Source organism: Manihot esculenta, chromosome 4 (assembly GCF_001659605.2).
Source record: "Manihot esculenta cultivar AM560-2 chromosome 4, M.esculenta_v8, whole genome shotgun sequence".
Taxonomy (NCBI): domain Eukaryota; kingdom Viridiplantae; phylum Streptophyta; class Magnoliopsida; order Malpighiales; family Euphorbiaceae; genus Manihot; species Manihot esculenta.
Window position 1 is genome coordinate 12538801 of NC_035164.2, and position 4846 is coordinate 12543646.

The following is a 4846-nucleotide window of genomic DNA, read 5'->3' on the forward strand; positions in this document are numbered from 1 at the left end:
TGACTTCAAACCTATTAAGGTCAACAATTAAAGTTTTATTTTAATTGAATATTTGAATAAATGATTACTAATAAATAACAATTTTATTTATAGTGTATGAGTATAATATTTTGGGCTAAGAAAGGCACTGTCGTTTATTTTGCCCCCCATCATTTTTTTTAATGTTCTTGACTTTAAACTAATTAAAGTTAACAATTAAAATTTTATTTTAATTGAATATTTCAATAAATGATTACTAATAAATAACAATTTTGCTTATAATGTATGAGTATAATATTTTAGGGTAAGTAAGGCACTGTCGTTTATTTTGGGCCTATTGTTTCTTTTTTAATGTTCCTAACTTTAATTCTATTAAAGTCAACAATTAAAGTTTTATATTAATTGAATATTTGAATAAATGATTACTAATAAATAACAATTTTATGTATAGTGTATGAGTATAATATTTTGGGGTAAGAAAGGCACTGTCGTTTATTTCGCGCCCAATCGTTTCTTTTTTAATGTTCTTGATTTTAAACTAATTAAAGCAAAAAATTAGTATTTTATTTTAATTGAATATTTGAATAAATGATTACTAATGAATAACAATTTTGCTTATAATGTATGAGTATAATATTTTGGGGTAATTAAGGCACTGTCGTTTATTTTGCGCCCCATCGTTTCTTTTTTAATGTTCTTGACTTTAAACTGATTAAAGAGGTTTTGTTTTAATTGAATATTTGAATAAAAAATTAGTAATAATTATTATATTTTGTTTAAAATGTATGAGTATAATATTTTGGGGTAAGAATGGCACCGGTTTTTTATTTTGCGACCATCATTTCCTTTTTAATGTTCAGGCACTGCTGTTTATTTTGCGCCCCATCATTTCTTTTTTAATATTTTTTGACTTTAAACTAATATGTTGGGGTAAGGAAGACACCGTCGTATATTTTGCGCCACATTATTTCTTTTTTAATGTTCTTGACTTTAAACTAAATAAAATGAGCAATTAACGTTTTGTTTTAATTAATTATTTAAATAAATGATTACTAATATACAAATATTTTGTTTATAATATATAAGTATAATATTTTAGGGTAAGCAGGGCACTGTCATTTATTTTGGGCCCATTGTTTCTTTTTTAATGTTCCTGACTTCAAACCTATTAAAGTGAACAATTAAATTTTTATTTTAATTGAATATTTGAATAAATGATTACTAATAAATAACAATTTTATTTATAGTGTATGAGTATAATATTTTGGGATAAGAAAGGCACTATCGTTTATTTCATGCCCTATCGTTTCTTTTTTAATGTTTATGACTTTAAACTAATTAAAGTAAACAATTAATGTTTTATTTTAATTGTATATTTGAATAAATGAGTACTAATGAATAACAATTTTGCTTAGACTCTATGACGATAATATTTTAGGGTACGTAAGGCACTGTTATTTATTTTGCGCCCTATCGTTTCTTTTTTAATGTTCTTGACTTTAAACTAATTAAACGTGTTTTATTTTAATTGAATATTTGAATAAATAATTGCTAATAATTATTATATGTTGTTTAAAATGTATGAGTATAATATTTTGGGGTAAGAAAGGCACAATTGTTTATTTTGCGACCATCATTTCCTTTCTAATGTTTAGGCATCGTCGTTTATTTTGCGCCCCATCCTTTCTTTTTTAATGTTCATGACTTCAAACTAATTAAAGTGAACAATTAAAGTTTTATTTTAATTGAACATTTAAATAAATGATTACTAATAGATAACAATTTTGCTTATAATGTATGAGTATAATATTTTGGGGGTAAGATATGCACTGTCGTTTATTTTGCGCCCTATCGTTTCTTTTTTAATATTCTTGACTTTCAACTAATTAAACAAGTTTTACTTTAATTGAATATTTGAATAAATAATTACTAATAATTATTATATTTTGTTTAAAATGTATGAATATAATATTTTGGGGCAAGAAAGGCACGGTTGTTTATTTTGCGACCATCATTTCCTTTTTAATGTGTAGGCACTGTCGTTTATTTGGCGCCTAGTCGTTTCTTTTTTAATGTTCTTTTACTTTAAACTAATTAAAGTAAACAATTAAAGTTATATTTTAATTGAACATTTGAATAAATAATTACGAATAAATAACAATTTTATTTATAATATATGGGTATTATATTTTGGGCTAAGGAAGGCACTCTCGTTTATTTAGCATCCCATTATTTTTTTTTAATATTCTTGACTTTAAACTAATTCAAGTGAATAATTAAAGTTTTATTTTAATTGAACATTTGAATAAATGGTAACTAATATATAACAAGTATGTTTATAATGTACGAGTGTAATATTTTAGGGTAAGCAGGGCACTGTCATTTATTTTGAGCCCATTGTTTCTTTTTTAATGTTCCTGACTTCAAACCTATTAAAGTGAACAATTATAGTTTTATTTTAATTGAATATTTGAATAAATGATTACTAATAAATAACAAATTTATTTATATTGTATGAGTATAATATTTTGGGGTAAGAAAGGCACTGTCGTTTATTTCGCGCCCTATCGTTTCTTTTGTAATGTTCTTGACTTTAAACTAATTAAAGTAAATAATTAATGTTTTATTTTAATTGTATATTTGAATAACTGATTACTAATAAATAACAATTTTGCTTATAATATATGACTAATATTTTGGGGTAAGTAAGGCATTGTCGTTTGTTTTGCGCACTATCGTTTCTTTTTTAATGTTCTTGACTTTAAACTAATTAAACAAGTTTTATTTTAATTGAATATTTGAATAAATAATTGCTAATAATTATTATATTTTGTTTAAAATGTATGAGTATAATATTTTGGGTAACAATGGCGCTCTTATTTATTTTGTACCCATCATTTCTTTTTTAATGTTCAGACACTGTTATTTATTTTGCGCCTTATTGTTTTTTTTAAATGTTCTTGACTTTAAACTAATTAAAGTGAATAATTAAAGTTTTGTTTTAATTGAATATTAGAATAAATGATTACTAATGAATAACAATTTTGTTTATAATGTATGAGTATAATATTTTGGGGTAAGAAAGGCACTATCGTCTATTTTGCGCCTTATCGTTTCTTTTTGGGTAAACTGTAATTTAGTCCCTCTGGTTTAGTAAAATGCAACCTTTTGTCCCTCTGTTTTAAAAAATCTTCAATTTAGTCACTTTAATTTTTAAAAACTATGACATTAGTCCCGCCCATTAGATTTTCAGTTAAATCACCGTTAATTTTAGTTAAAAAGACTAAAATACCCATTCTCTCTCCTTCCTCTTCCTCTTCTTCTTCTTCTTCTTCTTCTTCTTCTCTTTTCCGATCTCCTTATTCTTCCTCTTCTTCTTCTTCTTCTTCTTCTCCTTCCCGATCTCCTATACATTCAACCTATACAACCTATACATTCTTTTAACTCCTTAATTTTACAAGCACAAAATTCATCAATTCTGGGCTCTCCCATCACCTTCAGTAATAGCATCCTTAAAAGAAAGACCACTTGGGATCATTGGCAGGACATGTTCCTGATGTGGGATAATCACATCAAGCAAATAAGGTCCTGGAGTCTCCAACATTTTCTTCATAGCCTCTCTAAGCTCACTTCTCTTTGTCACTCTCGCAGCTGGAATATCGCATGCCTCAGCAAACTTCAACATGTCTGGGAAAATCTCTTCTTCTTTTGATGGGTTCCCTAAATATGTATGTGCTCTGTTGGAATGATAGAATATGTCCTCCCATTGAACAACCATACCCAGATGTTGATTGTTCAGTAACAAGATCTTCACAGGCAAGTTCTCTGTTCTTATCGTCGCCAATTCTTGGACATTCATGATGAAGCTTCCATCGCCGTCGATGTCTACCACTAGAGCATTTGGTCTTGCAATTGCAGCCCCCATAGTAGCAGGCAAGCCAAAACCCATAGCTCCTAGACCACCAGATGTTAGCCACTGATGAGGCTTTTTGTACTTGTAAAATTGTGCAGACCACATTTGGTGTTGCCCAACACCTGTGCTTATAACAGCATTACCATCAGTTAATTCATCCAGAACTTGAATTGCATATTGTGGAGGAATTGCTTCTCCTAAATTTTTATAGCTTAATGGGTATTTTGCTTTCTGTTCATTGATTTTGTCTCTCCAAGCAGAGAAATCGAGCAGGGACTTAGCTCCCTTCTTCTCCAGTAACCTGTTCAAACCTTTCAGAGCAATCTTCAGATCAGCACAGAGTGCAACGTGTGGCTGCTTGTTCTTCCCCAGTTCAGCTGGATCAATGTCAATGTGAACTATACTTACTCTGTTGGCAAAAGCCTCGACTTTACCCGTCACACGATCATCAAATCTAACTCCAAAAGCCAGCAGCAAATTTGATTGATCTATTGCATAGTTTGCATATATAGTCCCATGCATTCCCAGCATGTGAAGTGACAGCTCGTCGCCTAAAGGGAAACTTCCAAGGCCATTAGAGTACTCGCCACTGGTATCTTGGTAAGCTCAACAAATCACCTTAGGTCCTCACTACAGTTCAGAGACCCACCACCAACATACAGTACCGGTTCATATCTTGGAAGAATATTACAGATTACACTGGAGCGGATGAGGGCTTGATGAATCTCCATGGAAGCCCCTCCTGGGTATCCAAATACGTGAGTGACTCCCTCACGCTCCAAGGCTTCAATAAGGACATCAAAGAGAAGAAGAAGGAGATCGGAGGGGAAAGGAGAGAGAATGGGTATTTTAGTCATTTTAACTAAAATTAACGGTGATTTAACTAAAAATCTAATGGGAGGGACTAATGTCATAGTTTTTAAAAATCACAGTGACTAAATTAAAGAATTTTTT

General features: G+C 29.8%; 1 pseudogene; it reads right to left on the reverse strand.

Annotated features, from left to right (window-relative positions):
• Positions 1-3388: 3388 nt before the first annotated feature.
• LOC110608227 lies at positions 3389-4623 on the reverse strand (annotated as a pseudogene).
• Positions 4624-4846: the final 223 nt, after the last annotated feature.